Below are 12331 nucleotides of genomic sequence, written 5' to 3'. Positions count from 1 at the left end.
TTTTGGATCACATACCTTCATCACTGCTCTAGGCTCTAGGGAAAGGCTGAAGATGGAAAGAAAATTCAAGCTGTCTGAGCATTCACATTGAATTGTACAGATGCTTTGCCCTTGCCCTCCCTCAGTAAAGGACTGTACCTATTTTTGAAAGTGTTTCTGGGAAAAATTGGTCAAGATAAGGATGTCCTGACTAACTGTTGTCTTGAACAATTTAATCGTGTTCCCTGCCTCCCACTGCACCCACACTGGGATGTGGGAATTGTACATTACTTCAAAATCAATACCTGGTAAAACTGACTGGTCCTGCATGCATTTCAGATCATGTTGGTACCTGTTCATGTTATATACATCTAGCATGAGTCAGAGTCAGAAACTTGAACCATGTTCCATGTAAAAATTACCTGAAATTGTTGCTAAACTGAGAAAGAAAGTAAAAGTATGAAGCTGGCCAAAGCAGAACACTGCACTGGGTCCTTACAGTCAACTGATCAAACCAGATTCTCATTCACTCTCAAGCTGAGATCTGCATAGAAACAGGAGCAGTTTATGAAGATCTTTTTTTTTGTTCACAGGGATAAAATCTGCTTTCTCCAAAAGGAGAAAGCATTCTCCATCCCTGGAGACTTTACCTCTCTTAAGGTTAGTCTGTAATGTTCACTGATTGTTCATATAATAGTACAACTTCAGATGCTCTTTGCCCTACTGGTATGGTAAATCATGCATTTTCAGTGTAATACAAAATCAATTTTGGTATCTAATGTATATTTTTTTTCTTAGAATGCCATCAGAAGTATTTATTCTTCTGTCAGAGAATCACACTTGGTGCTTGCTAAAGAGCAGTCTATTTAAGTAAGTTCTTAATAAGTTTTTTTTTTTTTTTCTTCAGTGCTGTATTATCCTATTACATGTCAAGGAAAATGCTACAGGGGCTGCTTTGCTGGAGTCTAACCTGTGACCTTGCACAAGGTCTTTCAGTCTGTGTCTATTTTATTAGGCCAGTGGATACTATATTTTAGACTTAGACAGAAGTTAAGAAGGTATTAAAGATCAGGAGCTGTGTTTTGAACCAGATGGATGGTGTTCGGACTTGTTTTTTGTTTTTTTTTCTAATGGATTTAGATGCAGTGAAAATTGCAGACAGAATTTGCTGGCATTTTTGAAGTGGGTACCTGCAATAAGCCTGTGTACCAGAATATGACAGGTAAAGTCATACAGCAAGTGTCAAGTGTAGCATATAATGAAGTCAGCAGTCAAGTAGTCTACCTGAGATGCCAAACTGGTAATTTAGCAGCTTTATGATTTTTCCATTTGACTCTAAGTGTATCTTTTGAGTAGTACTGCAGTAAAACCAGCTCAAAACTTAAAGACGTTTAAAGCATAGAATCCAGTGACTTACAGCCCTCATATTGTTCATGGGTTACTTATATTCTAGTCCTTGTTCTGATGAATATTTAACTATTAACACCAAGTGGAACATGTTCCACAATTTAAGAGGCAATATTTCCTACATAACGTAGCCACAACTGCCTCACATATATTTTACGTTGCTTACTCACCTGAAATGTGGCACATTCTGCACGTGCCTGAGCTTTGGAATTATTAGTGAATATTCCTGAATTCAGACCTTGTGGCTTTCTCCCTTTATCAACTAAAGCTGCCCAATAGCTGGTTTTGGAAGATGTTTGGGTGTGGGGGAGCTGACTGAGTCAAATTTTAACACAAGTAAACAGTTGCTTGTATCACATGGATAAAGTTACTGTGTAAGGCCTTGCCCTGGCAGACCCTGTATTTGTATTTAACACCATGTGTGCAGGAGACTTAGCTCCTGTAAAAATACGTCATGAGCACTGTGAGCCAGGGTGCTAAGTAAGTAGCAGATAAGTCAATGACTTATCTAAAGCCTAATTTCCCAGGCTAGTTAACCTTGCTTAGGAGAACAAAACCCAAATGGAAAGAGAAATGAATTCTCACTCTCACTCCTGAAGCATGGGTACCATGTGAATGTGCTCCATTTAAAGTATCAATCAAAACCTCCATAGTGGTTTTACTGTTCAGCAAGAATATTTGGAAATCTGGAAAATCAACAAAACACAGCTGTTTCTCTGGTAGGTCAACCATATTTTTCAAATGACAACACTGCATGTTTATGTATGTACATCAATATCTAGGACAGCAGATGGCTTTATGTGTGTGTGGTCATTTCAATGCAACTACCTAAAATTCAGTCAAAAACCATACAAAAAGACAGGATGAAGGCCGTTTAGCTGCACTGATTTCAGAAAGTTCCTGTCAGACTGCAGCTGAAGTGAATCAGCTCACAGGAATTGACATCTGTTGGGTATCACTTTTGTGTCCTGTAAAAAACAAAATACTAAAACCCAGCACTGAGCTAACAGTAATTGTCAGTCCATCATGACGTGCTTGCCTTAAAGGCTGACTTGCAGTTCTCTGATCCCTTATTTTATGCTTCTTTTCACTACAGCAATGCTGATGTGCTGTAGCTCACAGGAGCAAAGATATATTACATATGTGCTGGACTTCATTTGAACAGTTTTGTGCAGGAAAGAGAAGGGTAGCATTTTCTTTCCAAGTGCAAGAGGCTTCAAGCCTCTCAAAGTGACACACTGTAACCAATCAATCAGATCACATTGTGTGATTCCGTTCATCTACCTCTCACCTCCCATCTGCTCATTTCCCTCTAATTCCCTTCCCTTTTCACCAGCACCTCAGGGCTGTTCATCTTCCAATCATTCACCCCTTTTACAGAGCATAATAAGTAGAGAAAACATTTTTTTTAAATCAAACCCATGAATTTTTTTATTAACAAAGTCTGAGGGACACTTCTTTCTCCCCCTCCATCAGACTGCATGATAGCGTGCAGCATCCAAGAGTGTGCAGTGCAACACACCTCAAGAGCATGTGCTTATCAGGTGGGAGAAAAAAGTACCTCTCACACCCTGCAATTATAGAATCAGTGAACATGCACAGACTTGAAGTCTTTGTGATAAAAGATACTCTTTTAGCAATGAAAACACTTGAAAATGAAATGCATGGGTAATACATTTTGAAAGATTGGTATGTTCCCACAGGTGGTGCAGACAGATGCAGGCAAGCTCTGCTCAATAGGGCATCAACTTCAGTGCAGAAGCCATGAAGTGTGGCTCTCTGCCCAGGCTAATAAGCCCTGCTGAAATCTCTTGCTAATTCAACCCTGCAGCTTCTCCACTTGTGCTGGCTCATAGCTCTGCATTAACAGTGCAGCATTGTGCCATGGAGACCTGCTGACAGGGACGACTTTGATACACCAACCACAGCATTTCAAAGAGATGAACTAGCCTCAGCCTCTAGGGGTGTAGAGCTGAGCCGGTTAAGTGATCCACCTACACAGGGGATGACACAGGACTAAAACACAGGCCTCATAACTCCCAATCCAGTGCTTTGTCCTACAGGACAACAGTGATGGTGACAAGCTGCTGCGCTTCCCAAACAGGATCTGTTTTTTTAGCCGATGTGACAGCCGTGACCATCTTTCTCCACAGTGGTTAGGACACCTAGGGGTGCACACGTAGGGAGAGGTCTTTGAGTAGTACCTCAGCATGTCAAAACTGGGGGTGGTGATGGCTGCAAAACTATGCTTAGCTGCATGCATGAAGAGGTAACTATGAGTACGTTCTACACCGCTAAAGAGGCGAGTGCCAGAGAGTGTACCCCAGCACAAGATGCCTCATCCTCCAGACTGCTTACCTGCTAGTTCACTCCCTGCTCTCTCCTGACAGCGAGCTCCAGCTACTTCTCCCCATAGCAAACCCTAGGAACAGGTCAATGGGCATTTCACTGCAGGGCCTGCACCCAAAAACCAGTATGAATGACACTACACCACATTTGGCTCTAACCCTGTCCCAGCTGGCTGTGCATCCTTAAGAGTCACCCCCCACACACACTCCAGTCCTCTATCCCACACCGCAGGGAATGCAGTATATATCCTTTGGTGTTTGCTATAAAAACAATTCTCTGGTGGGTTATGACACAGCTCTCAGCTCACTGCAGATGTGTTGAAGCGGAGAAATGCACAAAAGTGCTCAATCATTTGGCATAAGACATACAGTCTTGTGTCTTACAGCCACTGAGGCTCAGAGGAGAAAAAGATCCAGGTGCTATGCAGTGCAAATGCAGACTCCTCCCGTAGAGGTGCTGCCTGAGCAACACAGACAAGAATCGGTCTGTGCCACTGATCTTGGAATAAAGGTTCACTCCCTTGGTTTTTTTCATTTATCAGTACAGATGTGCCTGAAAGACCCTGCTCCCAAGTGCTTTAGAGTTCCTGTGTCAAGGTCTTGCCTTGGTCACATCCTAAGTCCATGGTAGAGAAAAGTGTGGGTGGGTGCTTATTCTCTCCATTTCCTTTTCCTGTAGACTGCCTCCTCCACACTCTCTTTTTCACATAAAGGAAATCAGCACACCTGCTTCAGTCAGGAGCTCCTGGAAGACCCTTAGGCCCCTGGGGTGCAATATGTCATGCATCAAAAGGTAGGCCTATCATGAGGCTGAATAAAGACAACAAAGCAACAGCAGTCAGCACCAATTCACAGCAGATTCAGGAACAGCTGCTAAAAAATACCCAGAGCATGATATCCAAGTAAAGGAAATTCAGGCCAAATACTGAAGAAAATTTGCTTCTCCCACTTTATGAATAGTGCTCACACACATGGACACAGACAATTCTCATCACCATTCCCACTTCTACTCATCCCCATTTTTTTGTCCACCAAGTGTACTTTCTAGCCCAGCTGCTTCCAGTCCCTTTGCTCAGTCACTCCAGTCCTTTACTACTGCCTCATCTATCAGTCTGCCTTCTCTGCTCCCATCCCTGTGACCCCAGTTCCCAGTATCCCAGACGGTTCTTCCCTGAATCTTAGTCTCCTCAACATGGCATGCCAAGAGCAGGGAGAATGTAGCCCTGAGAGCCAAGGGGGTCAGTCTTCCTGCTCCCAGGTCCTACATCACAAGTTTCCTTTTCTTAGTGGGAACAGCACCGCAAAAGGAAAGCAACCCTGCAGATGTACTATTTAGGTTGGAAAGTCAAGCACTGAAAGAGCAGGAAAAGCTGAAATGTAGGTTGTTAGAGTAGCATTCACTCAGCCCCCATGTGTGGGGGCGTTATGACCTTTGCATTACGACCCAGTTCCAGGAGCACGTACTATTTTTTCTCAAAGGACTCTTGCCTCTCTCAGTGCTCAGGGTAGACAGTGCTGAGTTAATAAGTGGCTATTTATTTTACTTTCTCTTAGCGGTTCAGTGTGTGGCTCTGTGACACATTTGCTGCATATTATTCAAACCCTGCTCTGAGGATAGCCTTTGTTAATTCCCTCCTGAGCTTTTCTGTGGAGTTCATCAACACAGTACTTGTGTGCCTCTTAAATACTAATTCATTTACCTCCATAGCACTACTGCAAGGATTTTTTATTTCCATTTTGCATGTGGAAAGCTGAGACTCTGAGAGATTAAGGTCCAAATATTCCTCCAATGCAAGGTACCCAATTCCTAGTTCCTAGGGTCTGATTTTGCAGAGAGCTCAGCATTTATATATAATATATACATATATATACATAATATATATGTTTGTGTGTTCAAAGCACATATCCCATTGATTTCAGTTGCAGGTGAGTGCTGAGCATTTCTGGAAATTAGACCCCAGAGTCTATAGCTTGGCAGACTGAAAATAAGCAACACGCAGTCTCACCATCTGGAAGAAGTTGTGTTTAAGTGACTTGCCTGGCCTATGCAGGAGCTTGAGCACAGGGGGAGAACAGGATCCCCAGGGACGCATCCAACAGGCTTAACCAAAATATCATTCCTGGTTTCCGGCAAACCTCCCTTTACTATCCCCATTTCTTCGTCCACCGAGTGTGCTTCCTAGACCAGCTGCTTCTAGTCTTTTACTCCTACCCCATCTTTCAGTCTGCCTTATTGCTCCCATCCCAGTGAACCCCCTTCCCAGTATCCTAGGCGGTTCGTCACTGAACTTTAGTTTCCTCAGTTCAGCATGCCAACAACAGGGAGGATGCAGCCCTGAGAGCCAAGGGGGTCAGTCTTCCTGTTCCCAGGTCCCATGTCTTGCCACAGGCTTGTCTGGAGAAGGGTAAAGTTGTGGTTACAAGTAAAAGGTATAGTTATAAAAAAGTCCTCTGCACCTCATGGCCTAGGCAGGAGATGGACATCATGGTCATTGATCCGTGAAGCAGAACTGAAAAAACTTATTCTGGGAGACCAAGCTAAAGTGTGAGGGAATCTCTGGGGACATTAAATGCTAAAATTAAATATGTTTCTAGAGAACATGTGTGAATGGCCTTTTCAAACACTTGTAACATGGACAGATTTAGGTGGATTTTCACAGGGCAGCAAAAGACATGCTTTGCAAAAGCCGTTTGTTTTATTAAGTGTCATGTCTCTAGTCTAAACTACTACACTTCTGGCGAATTTATAGCCAACTAAAGGCATAATTTACAACGCAACGTTTTAGGCAGCTTGAACAGAACCAGTTCTGCCATTCCCACCTCTAGTCTACTGCCTGCGTATGTGCACCTTCGTACTGCCCTGATCACTGGTGCAGGAAACAGATGAAAACCATGTTATCAACACCCTCAGAGAGTGATGGGTTTCCTGCCCTGTCCCAGGGGATTCCCAGCACCAAACTACTCATCTCTTCTGTGCTTGGTTTAGTCGCAGCTCTGAACTCCTTCCTGACTTCTCTCACTTCTGGTTCATCAGAGAGTTCTCATGCAGCTTCCTAGAGACCAGCTAATGTGGCAAATCCTTTTCATTTCTTTCTGATGCATTAGCAGAATTCCAGTCTAAAGCTGTAAAACTGTTCCACAGCTAATAATATATGTTCCTATACAGTGCAGACATTACCATGAAATGCATGTCCCCGGGACACCTGCTTTACTATTAAGACCCGTCTCATTCATAATCTGCATATGGGGAAAGCATTTTCACAGAGTCATTAAGAAATTCTCTGTCATTTGAACTAATTCATAATATAATAATGAATATAATTCTTGCATCTTATGTCTTACATGTTACAAGTAGAGCTACTTTACCTGAATGCCTGCATGCAATATTTCACTTCTCCTCCAGGAGAAGTGGAATAGACCATCCCAGCTATGAGGAGAGCAATCCAGGTGGTGTCCATGGGCAGTGAGAAGTTTTCACACGTTTTCATACTGATTTTTATTTTCTGGCATTTTACTACTTCTGCAGTAAATTGGTGCTGACTGTGAACCAGCGTAAAACATGACCCATAAAAGCAGAAACATATGGCGACAGAATGTTAAGGTCACACCAAGGATAACAACTAGAAAGGTCTGCCTTGCACAGCCCAGCTGGGCATATGGAGGAACCAGTCTGAATAAATAAAAGCCTTTCATAAGTCACACCCACAAATGGTCCCTTTTGAGTCTGAAAATGTTCCAACTGGCATTTGTGTGTACCAGCTGTGGCACCCTCTTTCTGAGAGCAGGATCTTGTTTCTGAAAAACAACAATTAGCAAAAAGTTCATCTGAAAATCAGTCCTTTTGAAAATCCACACATCAGGAAGTAATAGTGGCAAACCTAATATGTATTTTAAAGTCATTTCACTCTAAACTAGGGACATAAAAATCTGCATGCTCTGGTCTCAACAACATCAGGTTAAACCTTCCAACAGTTTTTTAGCTGTATTTTCAAAATGGTTAAGCAGGCCAAATGCCTAATAAGGGGGCTTCTGATGATCCACTAGGCAGGTCACTGTATCTTTAGGGGCTTAAGTTTCTGCTTCATGGAAGGAAAAGCTGATGGTGTCTTGATGCATAAATTGCACATTTTCACAGTTAGTGTGCTTGGTTCTACTCTAAAGGTTTCACCCTAACTCTGATTTTCCTGCATCTCTAAGGAGCATGACTTGGGGATAAGAATGTTCCTGCAATCCATATTTTTCTAAGAATAATTTTAATTCCAACTTTGATTAAAATTATGTTTAATTAAACTTTGATTAAATAGATTTGATTAAACAACACTGGTTGTTTGGCCAGGAATATATATGTAGCTGTTACATAAAATTTCCTTTCCCTGCAGGGAAATTGCAAATTGCACTAGGTTTCCAGACCTGTTTGCACTGGTTGCAAGAGAGCACTGCTTTGATATGTGGGAGAGCAGAGACAGCACAGTCAGCTCAGACTGTGCTTGGTTACTAGAACTGGGAACAAGCAAAGGCAGAGAAGAGTCTTGGTCACTTGGACCAAAGATGAAGTTCAGAGATGAAGAGGCTATTCAGATGCAGCTGCAGAAAAGCAGGGCTTGTAAAGAAAAGAGAGTCACAGGGAAGTAACATGCTGCTGCAAGTTTCTTGCTGCCACTGGACCCAAATGTCAGAGCTGGGTGACGCTTGGGAAAAGGGAAACTCTTCAAAGAACTGAGCTCCTTAACATCTTCCCCGGTCACTAAATCAGTCTTTCCAATTGGGGATGCTCACTCACTGCGCTTTGGTGCCCAAAGGCACACTTTTCACACTGTGGCTGCCCAAAAGGCCATGCCCTATTGGAGCAGTGATTTGATGAGAGCAGGCTCCAACTCTTCAACTGCTAGGCTTAACTGTTTGCTATAACTATCCATTACATCGCATACCCAGACAAAACCTCCAGCTGTTACAAAAAACAGCAGCTCATCAACAAAAGCCAGCATGAACGCCTCAGACAAATGCTTTGCTTTTTGTGTTAGCTCTCTGTTGATTAAACCAACTCAAGGCCCCTTCAGACCGTCAGGGCTCCCAGAAAGTTTGGCCACAGCTACCAGAGGTGATTTTTTTTTTGTCTCTGTGCTCTGAATTTTCACACCATTTACACAGCTTTCAAATCCCAAAGCTAGCAAGTGAGAAGCTCCCTGCGTGGATGCAGACTATTCAGAAGAGATGGCCCACAACAGGGTAAGTCTCTCCTCAGAGACATAACAGTGGCTATTGCCTTTGCTGCTTTAATGATTATAAAACCAATGTGGCCACGTTTTCGGTTTGAACTGACTGTGCTTTTACTGTATTAATGCTAGTTTGCATGTTTATCACCTTGCCCATTTCAAACTTCACTGAGCTGAATCTTAATAAACAGATATATTCTGAATAGATTTTGTTATTGTTGCTTTTTTTTCTTGACCATTAAGGCTCATTATCTGGAGTCATCAGCTGTTTTGCTTTGTTTTCCATCTGCTCATACAGTAGTAGGATTCTGGGATTTTTTCCCAGGGTGTAAGATAATTTCTGCAGATGGGAGTGCAGTTTCCACTGCTTTGATTTTTTCCCCATGGGGTTTCATGTGGCCACTGGTGGGTCAAAAGAGAATTGCAAACGGCCTTGATTAAAGATATTTCCATATTTCAGAAATTTTTCAAATCTCAAGATTTTCAAGATCATGTTACAAGCTAGAGTCAGTGGTAGTTTTTTTCTAAGAGGATTTTCAATGCTTTCCCCCTTGACAAAGACTCTGTTCTCTGAAGTAAACAAGGAGTCTTGTTCAAGAACAAATCTTGTGCAATTTCAAGTCACAGAGAAAAAACAGCCTTGCCTGTGGTTGGGAAGAAAATAGCATTCTAGTCTCATTGCTGTTAAGAGCTGCAGAAATTGGAACTTAATGAGACTCTGAGGGCCAAGTCTGGTCTCCTGTGACCTCTGGTAACCACCTCATATAAAACCTTTAACTCATGTTTCAGTTAGTTTGTCATACTGAAAAGCTGTTTCAGTAACTCACTCCTCTGATTGCTAGCAAAACTCTGCTAATTTCCAGCCTAAGTATACTTTGGTGAGTTTACTCCCATTTGTTCTCATACCTATGTTGTCCATTTGCTTAAATAGCTCTTCATTCACCCCAGATTTTATTCCCTCCTGTATTTATAGAGAGCAATCATATCCATTTCAGCCTTTGCTCTGTGAGGCTTAACAAACCACTCTCTTGTACAATTTCTTGCTGTAAAAATATGCTATCCATTCTCCTGACCCTGCTCGCAGCTCTCACCTGAACTTGTTTCGATTTATACACGTCTTCCCTGGCTATGTGAGCCAATACACTGCTTTCAGTCCTGAAGCTGAAGCACAAACATGCACCTGTTTCACTTCCATTCCCTGCCACCTTGGTGCAGTATTTTCTCTTGGTCTACATTTTGATAGACTTAGTTTTCAGGTAATAACTTGAGGTTGGTATCACTCAGAACTAGAAAATGCCCTCCTCCTTTTTTTCTTCTATGAACATTTCATTCACTTTTGAATATAAATTAAGTGGCTACAAAATTATTTTGGTCAGTTGTTTTCTGATTCCATTTCCTGGTGTTTTTCCTCTGGATCTGTAATCCTTATATTGATTGCTCAGTATCTCTGATACTAAAATTGCCACAGAAAATGGCTTAATTTTGACATCATCATTGCATTTGGAGTAAGCAGTTTGTGCTCAGGGTGAGCCTCTTTCTCTGGGTGTAGGGTGCACTCTACAGCTTCCTCTCCCAATTTTGCCCATATATATCACCAGGTACCACAGTTAACTACTCTCTGTTTCCAATTTGCTATGATTTGGACTAGATTTCACAGACTCATTTCTCTGTGTTCACAGAGCAAAACTGCAGGCTCTTCTTGAAGTACTGAGGCTCCAGCACTAAGAAAACACCCCAGGCCTTGCTCCAGGGGGATAAAGCTGGATTTACCACCCCTGGGTAAATCCACCTCGGAGAAACGCTGTCGTCTCGTGCAGCCATTACCCGGCTCTTTGGAGAGGTTACTCAGAGGAAACCTCTGCAGCGATAGAAGTTCAACAGGAAAAGACCCGTAATTGTTCAGCAAGGCTTTTCGTCCTTCAAATACAGAAACCTGAGAAGGCTCAATCTTCATTACTTTTCCCTTTCAGAGGAATATATGGGCTAAGGAAAGGGGCAGCCACATTTTTGGTTAAAAGCAACGTCTCAGCATAGAATCATTTCTTGTTTGCCTATGATTTTAAAAGTTTTCATGATGTGTGTGGAGGAGGAGGGGAAAAATTTTTAATGGAAGGGCAAAATTGCTTTAACAAAGGCAAAACTGCTAGGACTATTAAAAACGAATTATATTTAAGATGAATACTAATGCTAGGAGATTGCCTATGCCTAGCATGAACCTCCCAGGAGTATCAGGGAACCCCAGTCATGGCTTGAGGCTCTCAGATGCTGTATAAACCTAAAGAACCGGTAGAAAGTGTATATTAAGAAAGTTAATATTGGTAGAAATCTGTAGACCTTTTAATAGGCCTTAGACCTACATAAAGCATGTAATTATGCTTCCTAAGTGTAGTCTTTTACCTTAAGTTAGGCTGAAAAGTAATTTCAGAGGAGGAAGAATTAAAGGAGATACTCATAGGTGAAAATCTGTAGAAGCAGTGAACTTTTCACCTCTAACAGCTAGAAATGACCACAGGGTAGAAGATCAGATGGTTCACTTAACAGCCGAGTAACAAAATTAGGCTAAAAGTTAGATCTGGTCTGCCAGAGGCAACATGACAAATTAGATTTGTCCATTTGCCATATTGGCATTAATGCACTTTTATATTAGTGAACAGATTACAAAAGAAGACTTTGCCTTGAGGCAGGGTTTTCTGGCACTGAACTCATTTTCAAGCGGAGGTTCTCCCCTGAAGGCACAATGAGACCTCACTTCTTTGCAGCTGAAGACCTGATCCTCTGCTAAGATTTACCACTAACCTGTGAACAGCTCTTAACACTTCAGAACTAAAAAAGATGTAGATTTCTTTCTATGAAGCTGTATAAATTGTACACTCTCTGTATCTTTGCAACAAAGAAATATTTAGTTTACATCCTAAAGCTAAAATCATTCAATGTGCTCCTTGCTAATATTGTCAAAAAAGTTCTTTTAAAGCCAATTCTTTGGAGTGCTTCTTCGGGACAAACTTTGTAAACCCATCCTGGCCCCCAGTCCTGGCTGGGAGTCAGTGGTGAGAACTGCTGAATATGCAGACAGCCACCTCTCTTCATGCTAAGGCCATGGTCCTGGTAGGATCATACACCCACAGTCTCATGGCCCTAATGTTGGTTGTGAGTGCGAGTGTTTTCAGCGTGAGACTTTCCTTTGCAGCTGAAACAGCACGGAGTTGCGCTAACCTGGGAGGGAACTGCAACGCAGGAACGTCTTCCTTCTTCCTCGGAAGATGAAAGACTCTTACAATTAATTGCATGACATTACGGCTCATCTGTCTTGTCAGGTTTGATTTTGCTGTGACAAAGTGACGGCGACTCCCTGTCACACCAAGTGACACCGTGTCTCCGAGCGCT

At 42.3% G+C, this 12331-nt stretch overlaps 1 protein-coding gene across 1 annotated transcript in view; it reads right to left on the bottom strand.

The window, feature by feature from the left end:
* CLVS1 (clavesin 1) overlaps nt 1-12331 on the bottom strand; it is a 94867-nt gene that overhangs the window by 3410 nt on the left and 79126 nt on the right. The window lies entirely within an intron of this gene.

This window comes from Apteryx mantelli, chromosome 2 (genome assembly GCF_036417845.1).
Source record: "Apteryx mantelli isolate bAptMan1 chromosome 2, bAptMan1.hap1, whole genome shotgun sequence".
NCBI classification, from domain to species: domain Eukaryota; kingdom Metazoa; phylum Chordata; class Aves; order Apterygiformes; family Apterygidae; genus Apteryx; species Apteryx mantelli.
The sequence above is the reverse complement of the archived record's forward strand: the minus strand, read 5'-3'. Positions and strand labels throughout refer to the sequence as shown.